This window comes from Colobus angolensis, unplaced genomic scaffold, assembly GCF_000951035.1.
Source record: "Colobus angolensis palliatus isolate OR3802 unplaced genomic scaffold, Cang.pa_1.0 Scaffold151, whole genome shotgun sequence".
NCBI lineage: Eukaryota > Metazoa > Chordata > Mammalia > Primates > Cercopithecidae > Colobus > Colobus angolensis.
The window spans coordinates 673,318-683,453 of record NW_012114611.1 but is presented as its reverse complement, the minus strand read 5'-3'; the positions used below and the strand labels follow the sequence as shown (position 1 = coordinate 683,453).

General features: G+C 41.6%; 1 protein-coding gene across 1 annotated transcript in view; it reads right to left on the bottom strand.

Annotated features, from left to right (window-relative positions):
* Positions 1 to 5,049, bottom strand: part of LIMA1 (LIM domain and actin binding 1) — a 104,686-nt gene extending 99,637 nt beyond the window's left edge. Inside the window, exon 1 of the mRNA XM_011936287.1 lies at positions 4,900 to 5,049. The gene's annotated coding sequence lies outside the window, so the exon portion shown is untranslated. The remainder of the gene's footprint in view (positions 1 to 4,899) is intronic.
* Positions 5,050 to 10,136: the final 5,087 nt, after the last annotated feature.

The following is a 10,136-nucleotide window of genomic DNA, read 5'->3' as shown; positions in this document are numbered from 1 at the left end:
TGTAATCCCAGCACTTTGGGAGGCTGAGGCAGGCGGATCACGAGGTCAGGAGATGGAGATCATCCTGGCTAACTCGGTGAAACCCCCTCTCTACTAAAAACACAAAAAAATTAGCCGGGCGTGGTGGCAGGCGCCTGTAATCCCAACTATGTGGGAGGCTGAGGCAGGAGAATGGCGTGAACCCTGGCGGCCGAGGTTGCAGTAAGCCAAGATGGCGCCACTGCACTCCAGCCTGGGCAACAGAGCGAGACTCCATCTCAATAATAATAATAATATTCAATGTTACCAAGGCTGCACTAAGATGGGCACTCACAATCACTGCAGTTGAGAATGTTAATTAGTCTAATCTTTACGAAAAGCAATTTGGGAGCAGGTTTAGTATTTTTAAGTTTTCACACCCCTTGACCTGGTAATTCAACTTCTGGGAATCTAATCTAAGGAAATAATGAGTGATTTGCACAAAGATTTACACATAAATTTGTTCTCAATTTTTTTGCATTTAATGTAAAACCAAAACACAATTCAATTATGCAACCTCAATACAATAAATTATTAAATAGATTACAATGGAGATTAAATAACCATTAAAATGTTTTCAAAAAATTTTGATGCTATGAAAAATAATATAAAGCAAAATATCTACTGTAACAGCAGTAGTTCAATTACCTTTGCGTTTGTGTGTGTGTGTGTGTATCAAAGAAAACAAAACCACTGAAATATATCAAATGGTAAATCTCTCTGGAACAGATTGTGGAACATGGGTTATTTTGTCTTCTTTACAATTTGTTTTTTCCACGTTTTCTTTTCTTTTTTTTTTTTTTTGAGATGGAATCTTGCTTTGTCACCCAGGCTGGAGTGCAGTGGTGTGAGCCTGGCTCTCTGTAACCTCTGCCTCTTGGGTTCAAGCGATTCTCTCACCTCAGCCTCCTTAGTAGCCGGGGCTACAGGTGTGTGCCACCTCGCCCAGCTAATTTTTGTATTTTTAGTAGAGATGGGGTTTCATTATGTTGGCCAGGCTGGTCTCGAACTCCTGACCTCAAGTGATCCACCTGCCTCAGCCTCCCAAAGTGCTGGGATTACAGGCATGAGCCATCACACTGGCCTGTTTTTTCCACATTTTCTATAATAAACATACATAATTTTTATTTTACAATAATATAAGTATCTATAATTTTTATTTTTAAATGTGTTGGTATATATGAAAATAAAATAAGAATTATATATACAATATGAAAAAAGTTTTTTAAAAAGATAAAATTTCAGGCCACTTACATGGAGGTGATAGTGGAAGTCATGGAAATAAATCAGATTACACAGGGAGAAAGTATGGTGAGAACAGGACGCTGAGCAGGGCTATGGCGAACCCGGCATTTCAGAGAAAGAAGACTGAGTTAACGGAGTATGGGAGTGAGTGGTTGGATTAGAAAATGCAGAACCAGATAGTTGTCATGTCAAGAAAAGCAAATGAAAGGAAAAACTAGACAAGTTGTTCACTTGGTCAATTATTGCCAAGGGGTAAGGAAAAGGAGAGGGAGAGGCCATTAGAGAGAAACCACTGGATACTATGCATGGACAAACAGCTTTCCTGTAGCGCTGGAAGCCAAACTTTTGCTCAGAAGCCAAATCTGAGCAAATGTTATCTGTTTAGTAAAACTGACTATGAAAATAAGTAAGTCCTGGGGCATTAGCTTGAATTTCAGTTTATGGAAAAAGAAAAAAGATTGTGGAAATCTAAAACTAAGTAAAATGGATATTGGGACTAATTTATGGGTAATGAAACAAAAAATGGCAATACTCTGTGCAAGACAAAACATATTTGAAGGACGGTAAAGTTTTCCATATCACAAGCTCTGTTACAGAATAAATAAGGGGGAAAATAGATCCACACTTGCTATCAGAAGTACAAAAAAGTTGCATCTTTTTTTCCCCTAAAGATGAAAGTTCTTAGTTTCAGGGTAGTAGTATTAAGAAATTATTTAAAAGAAAATCAAAAGAATGTAAAATTTTCATGGTATCTTGTTAACTTCTGATAAGTGGACACGGGAAGTCTCTAGAAAATTTTCATATATCAAAAAATCATCTGATATGTTGAATAATGGATTGCTTGTTAGGTCCAACTCCATCCTTTTTATGAAAAGAGGTCTTCAGTAGCACAATAATTTGAGTCTTGAGGACTCTGCACCCAGCTTCAGAATAAACTCATCAGTATGGTCCTACCAAGAGTATCATCCACCATAGAATAGTAACTCCACAATCATTAAGTAGAAACTACTTCATTTACAACCACTGGTTTGTTAATAACCTGAAGAGGCTGTGTTAAGTAACCTCACCTGGAGATTACTGTATGCCATCTAAAATGAAGTACCTTAATTTTCTATCCAAAAAACATAGAGTGAAAGACAATAGCAAACTTAAAAAACAATTGCCTTTTCTAATGGAAATTATTGACTTAGGACTCAAGTTATACATTCTCCTATCTGCGGAAACAGTACAATTCTAATTTAAAAGTCATCTATCTAGTAGTGTATAGAATTAACAATGCCTGAAACTAGTTTCACTGTCAATTTAAATAATAACAAATTCTTCCAATTCGTGGTTAGGTGGCCTATTATGCCAAAGATGTCTAATGAACTCCCACACTCTCAATATTCTTTTGTGTCTGTGTGTGTATGTCTTTGATAAATTTTTTTGGTACAGGGGCTCTAAGTTAATTGCAGTTAACTGGTGAAAAATACCAGAGAAAATATAAGAATTTGAAACCTGAAGAAACAGTAGTCAAAATTATACTTAAAAACATTCTTCCCCACCCACCTATCCACCCTGTCTTCCCCACCAAAGAAAAAAGAAAGAGAAAAACATTTTGAGGGCACCTTAGCAGGAAAAAGGATCCCCTGTCACCAAGATGTGAATTGTTTTGGCTTCTGAAGCTTTCTCTTAGAATTATTAGGTTGAAATTTAGCCCCACCTTTAACCAGAGTCTGGAACAAAGCTTGAGTGTACCAAGTTAAAGAAAGTTATACAATGAGGTAATTTTTACAAAATGGCACTCCTTTGCTAATGTTGCCAATATACTGTTCTCTTCCCAGGGACTAACTGATAACACTTCCCAACCCAATACAGAACCGTGGAAACAGATTCAACTGTTTACTAAATGCCACATTAACAACAGGGTCTAATCCCATTTTCCATAGGCCATGGAGTTGAAGGAAAGCAGGGTAAGAAATATGAAAGTGATACAAATACATAGACTGAAGAGAATCACTCATTATTACTCAGAGGTTTTTGTTTATTGAGGAAAAGCAGGAGAGAGAATTTAAAAACAAAACAAAACACCTATATTCCCTATGTTCCTACAGTACCCTGGGCTGACCTCTAGTATAGAAATGACTTCACTAATACCATAAATTGTATGTGGATCTGTCTAACCCATTTGATTTTAAGTTCTTTCAGGGTAAAGACGTTTGGCACTTTGGATCCACAGTAGGATTCACATGAAAGGCACTCAATATTTTATCCAAAGAATGAAATAAGTTCCTAAACTAATGACTTAGTACATTATATGTTGTTCTATCAATGCAAAACAAGAAAACATAAATGAACACGCACTTTTTTTGGTCTTCTTTCACGCCAACTCTACAATTTTTTGAAGGTCTATCTAAAACGTGATCATCTTGCATCCAGGCTGTATCTCTACAGGAACTCAGAACATGTTTGTTGGGGGTCTGTTCTTTTGTGTCTACATCATACCTCAGAAGAAAGGATTGGTGTTATTTCATGGCTCCTGAAATATTTAGCATTTGTGAATAGTATTGGTAACTAAGCAGATAAAAGGTACTCTGTTAAACCATTTAAATCAAGAGCAAAAGAATACTTACTGCAAAAGAAAACTTCTCCCCAAAATGGGCATTGTCTTAAAAACTGGTAACTCCCTAAGTACCTTTGACTAACCTGAAAAGTCAAGTCAATTGAACCATCTAGGATTAGGCAGATCTGGATGGATTAGACTTTTTTTTTCTTTTTTTGTAGAGACAAGGGTCTTGCTAAGTTGCCTTGGCTGGTCTCCAACACCTGGGCTCAAGTGATCCTCCCGCCTCAGTTTCCCAAAGTGTTGGGATTATAGGCGTGAGCCACTGCGCCCGGCCAAGGCAGACTTTTGAAGGCTGGAATTAGGTGCAAGACAACAGTAGTTCAAATATCTCTCACCAGGATCAGCTAAACCGTTCTTGCAAGCATCAGTAAGGAGGCTAGGAAGGGTGCCAGATGGTTCGTTCCTAGCAGCTACAACTTCAAGCTTTGGTATATGTAGCCAGGGGTGTACAATTACCTTACATTAACATCTACATATGTCGGGGGCAAATGCCAGCGATATATACAAGATAGCGATTCGGGGATGACACATCGGCCGCAAGGACTGCTATATTCTCAACATTCCTCAAAAGGGTGTAAGTATCTTAAACAGAGTTCAGCTGGCATAATGGAAGGGGAGAAAAAATCGAAAAGAGAGGGAATGGCTGAAAACGAAGGAAAAAGAGCAGGTGAGTATTAGAGTATTTCCCTGGAAGGAGGGTATTTGGAGTTTTAATGAATTGCCACCTTCCTCCACCACACCAGAAAGTATACAGTTAGAATGGAGTGTTCTCGGTGGGAGAGGACGGGGTATTTGCAGCTCCCGCCCTTGGGCAGCAAAGGCTCAGCCCGACGTAAGCACTCCCCACCCCAGCGCAGGCCCCAGAAGTGAGGAAAGAACGGAGGATCAGCGTCCCTCGACCCCTTATCTCGAGGGGAAGGGACTCACACTCCTTGCACTCCCCCCGCCCCAGAAGTCGAAGGAGAAAGAGGGTGCGGAGAGAAGCCAGGGTCTTCGCGCACTCTCCGGTTGTAGAGAGAGAAGGCCCTTACCTGGCTAAAAGCCGCCTTTCCTCTGCGCTGCTACCAGCCCTATCACAGGTCCCGGCGCTCTACCTAGCGCACCTGTCGCGACCAAGCTGCTACACCTACTGCTCCTGCGGCCCCGCCCCGGACCCCGCCCACCACCGCGGGGGCGCGCACGCCAGCCCGCCTCCCGTGCGGCCTCGGACTGAGCGTGCGCGCTACCGGCGGCGTGCCCGGCGCTCGCGTCTGCTCCAGTCGCTCTGGCGGCGCAGGGCGTTGGCGATGGGAGAGGCTGGCTGCTACCCCTGGTCTCGTCTACCTCCGCACGCCTTTCTCTGAAGGAGACACGCACTTGCACGACAGGGGGTCTGTGCGGCTCTACTTTGGCCTAACTCAAAGTTACCGCAGTTTGACTCTGGAGCAACTCAGGTTTTTCCTAAGCTCAACTGTAGGCCAGCTAGGTTCCTGGTGCTTTAGGGGTAAGTTCTGTGCAGGGAGGGTGTTTAGAGGAGGCTGTGTGGTGTAGTGGAAAGAGCTGTACATTAATCCTGAAAATGGTTTGACAAGGGCGGATGACATCCAAGTTCTCCAACAGTTGTTTTTACTCCTCCACTCAGAATAGGAGCTGTGCTAATGGTTTGGAGACTGTCAGTTGGCCTAGCACTTGGCCATCCTGCCACCAAAATCTTGTCCCAGTTCCGTACCAACTGCATGATGCCTTTTGATAGTATCCTTTCCTGTACCTCAAGCATAGTAGGGTTTCAGACCACAGGTTTTCTGAGGCTTTTCGGAATTCATGCAGCTTGATGCATATTAGTCGGGGCTGCTCGTGGGAAAACGCTTGTAATTACACTTCCTAAAGAAGTTGATGAAAATGTGTAAGGAGAAGAGAGATTTCCAACAGATGATTAATATGCCAGCCAGTTATTCCCTTCTTCCTTCAAATATCCAGCCTAGACTGATTTCTGGATAGGTATTGTAGAAATAAAAATTTCAGACAAAACAAACTTACATTTTGAATCGGACAGCAGTCAAAACCAGAAGACGCTCAGACACCCCTGCTCTAGTTGCCCAGGCATCAGACTTCTTAGGCTGAACACGAAAGTAAAGAAATTTAATTGGCTACAGCTAAGTGTTTGCCTTATTTGGATATGGTCACACGGGAGGTCCCTAATTATATAACCACTTGGCTGGTTGTTTGTGATTGGTTGAAACTCCATTCAGAATCAGGTACAAGGGGCCCAGCGCGGTGGCTCAAACCTGTAATCCCAGCACTTTGGGAGTCTGAGGCAGACGGATTGCCTGAGGTTAGGAGTCCGAGACCAGCCTAGCCAACATGGTGAAACCCCGTCTCCACTAAAAATACAAAAATTAGCCAGACGTGGTGGCAAGTGCCTGTAATCCCAGCTACCCGGGAGGCTGAGGCACGAGAATCACTTGAATCCGGGAAGTGGAGATTGCAGTGAGTAGAGATCTTGCCACCGCACTCCAGCCTGGATGACAGAACGAGACTCCGTCTCAAAAAAAAAAAAAAAAGGTACAAGGAATACCTCTAAATTTTGAGTTGCTTTCTGGGTACAAAAACAACTCCAGACTAATGGCCTGCTACTTATTTTGCATTAACAGTATCAAGTATCAAGACTCCAGCGAAAGTGGCAGGCAGCATGGGAATGTTAAAGAGCATACAATATCAATACAGGATAGTACTTCAGAAAATATGTTACCCTGCATGTGGCGTTCCCTCAGTAGATGTCTCCCCTCCCCCCAATATTTTTTTTAGCTCTGTGCTTTAGTGGATGCAAAAATTCCTTGCTTTCCCAAAGCCTCCCTTTGAAGATAGAGCTAGCATATATGCTACAGCTGGCTTTTGCCCGTTTGCAAGGTTGATTGGTAAATTTTCAGGGATTTTATGAGCCAGTTCATAAGCACAACCATTATTAGAAATCAAATTATATAAGCTACAATTAAATTATCTTAAAAATAAAAGTAATAAGCCAGGCGTGTTGAGTCACATTTGTAATCCCAGTGCTTTGGGAGGCCAAGGCAGGAAGATAGCTTGAGGCTAGAAGTTTGAGGTTGCAGTGAGCTATGATCCCACCACTGCACTCCAGCCTGGGCAACAGAGTGAGACCCTACTTCTAAAAAATAACTTTTTAAATAAAGGTAATAAATACTAAAAACTCATCACTTTGTGGTTTTTTTCTTCATTTTACTAATAATTCTGCTCTTGGAGTTATTTGTCCATTGTATCCGCATGTGGAAATACTACATATGTTGTATGCATGTCTTCCCAACTCCATTCAGAAATGTCACATTGGTAGAACGAAATGGGCTGTAATGGGAGTATTTACACCATGGAAGTTGGCAAATGCAACAAGTCAGGGCCTGATTTATTGTTTTGTTGATTTTTCTAGACCAAATGTTAGCAAACCTTTTGTGTAAACAGCCAAATAGTAAGTATTTTAGGCTTTGTGGGACTTACAGTCTCTGTCACAGCTACTCAGCTCTCACTGTAGTGCCAAATGTGTCAAAGTAGCCACAGACAATACATAAAGAATGGGCATGGGCCAGGTGCAGTGGCTCACGCCTGTAATCCCGGCACTTTGGGAGGCCCAGGCAGGGATCACTTGAGGCCAGGAGCTAGAGACTAGCCTGGCCAACATGGCAAAACCCTGTCTTTACAAACAAATACAATAAATAGACAAAAAAGCCGGGTGTGGTGGTGTGTGCCTGTAGTCCCAGTTAACTGGGAGGGTGAGGTGGGAGGATGTCTTGAGCCCAGGAGTTGAAGGTTGTAATGAGCCGAGATCACACCACTGCACTCCAGCCTGGTTGACAGAACAAGACCCTGTCTCAAACAAAAAACTCATAGGCCTTTATCTAATAGTGAAGGGAACAATAGAGTTGAGAGGGAAAAATGGAGTAGATAGGGCAAATGTTTACATACATGATACAGTGCAAACAAGAATAGCAGAACATATTGCAAAAGAAATTATATCAACATATTTAAGAATTTTGGAAGAGAATGGCAAATATGCACTATAATTGATGAGGCATCTACATATTGGAAGAAAATTACCTAGAGATTTATCTCCAGTACACACTTGAATAAGCTGTATTGGTAAAGATATTTGTTGCTTTAAAAGAATTGGTGTCAGCTGGACACGGTGGCTCATGCCTGTAATCCCAGCACTGTGGGAGGCCGAGGTGGGTGGATCACGAGGTCAGAAGTTTGAGACCAGCCGTGCCAACATGGTGAAACCCCATCTCTAAAACTAAAAATACAAAAATTAGCTGGGCATGGTAATGTGGGCCTGTAGTCCCAGCTACTCGGGAGGCTGAGGCAGGAGAATCACTTGAACTCTGGAGGCAGAAGTTGCAGTGAGCCAAGATCGCACCATTGCACTCCAGCCTGGGCAACAGAGTGAGACTCCACCTCCAAAAAAATAAAAAATAATTGGTGTCTACCACCCACAGGTTATATTTCTACTACATTATTGTCTATTTTACTTTTTTTCTTTTGAGGCAGAGTCTCGCTCCGTCCCTCAGGCTGGAGTGCACTGGTACGATCTCGGCTCACTGCAACTTCCGCCCCCTGGGTTCAAACGATTCTCCTGCCTCAGCCAAGTAGCTGGGATTACAGGCATGTGCCACCAAGCCCAGCCAATTTTTGTATTTTTAGTAGAGACAGGATTTCACCATGTTGGCCAGGCCGGTCTCAAACTCTTGATCTCTAGTGATGCACCTGCCTTGGCCTCCCAAAGTGCTGGGATTACAGGTGTGAGCCACCGCGCCCAGCCGATATTGTCTACTTTATATGTGGCTTCAGTAATGAATATTTGAAATTTAATAATGAATAGTTGAAAGTAAACTGCATTTTGTTGTAATGGTGCTTTTACAATAATGGGAAGGAAGACTGGAGTGGCCACAGATTTGTTAGAAAAATTTCCTAATGTCATCATTTGGCTCTGTTACCAATTATAATTCAGTATCTGAAATAATTCAATCATTTAAAAATATTCTGGATAGGCTGGGCACTGTGGCTGATGCCTGTATTTCCAGCACTTTGGAAGGCTGAGGCAGGCAGATCACTTGAGGTCAGGAATTCAAACTGGCTTGGCTAAAATGGTGAAACCCTGTCTCTACTAAAAACACAAAAATTAACTGGGCGTGGTAGTGCACTCCAGTAGTCACAGCTACTTGGGAGGCTGAGGCAGGAGAATCACTTGAACCCAGGAGGTGGAAGTTGCAGTGGGCTGAGATCGCGCCACTGCGCCCCAGCCTGAGACAGAGTGAGACTCCGTCTCAAGAAAAAAAATAATATTATGGATAAAATTTATTCTGTTTACCACCAACCTAAAAAAAGGAAACAGCTGGAAATCGCAGCTAAATAACTTGAAACTGACATTATTAAAATTGGCCAAGTACTTAGGTTGAGATGGGTGGACATGTACTTTACCAACCGCCAATGCTACATGGCACATATATCCTACACTATAAATGCATTTTTCTCATTATTTTTATTCTGGCCTGGCAACAAGATTAGCTAATATTAATTTCTTGCAATACCTTACTTTAATGATTGATATTCTTCAAGAATTTTCATTACTTTCAATTGCACTGCAGTTAAGATCAACTAACATTCAGAAAATTAAACAACTAATAGAATGCACTGCAGAAGCTTTGGAAAAATTAAAGATTGGCATTAGCATGAATCTCAAGTTGAAGATATGGTTAAGTCATCAGTTTAAAGTCATTCCATTTAATTTTTTTTTTTTTTTTTTGAGACAGGGTCTCACTCTGTTGCTCAGGTTGGAGTGCTGTGGCACAATCAGAGCTCACTATAACTTCAAACTCCTGAACTCAAGTGATTCTCCTGCCTCAGCCTTCAAGTAGCTGGGACAACAGGCACATGCCACTACATCTGGCTAATTTTTAAAAACCTTTGGTAGAGATGGGGTGTCACATGTTGCCCAGGCTGGTCTTGAACTCTTGACCTCAAGCGATCTTCTCATCTTGGACTCCCAAAGCACTGGGCTTACAGGCGTGAACTGCCACACCCACTCAAAAATAGATTTAAACCTCTGCCTAAGAATGTATTACTAAAAAGTAATGAATATATGTCTTTTATTAGAAACATCATTTTAAGTTGTTTTGATTTGTTAAAATCATCTCCTTGAACTTATAAAGAATGACCTTCACTGTGGAAAATAATATCATTAAGTATTTAAAACATGTATTTTGAATTTTTTTTTTTTTTTTTT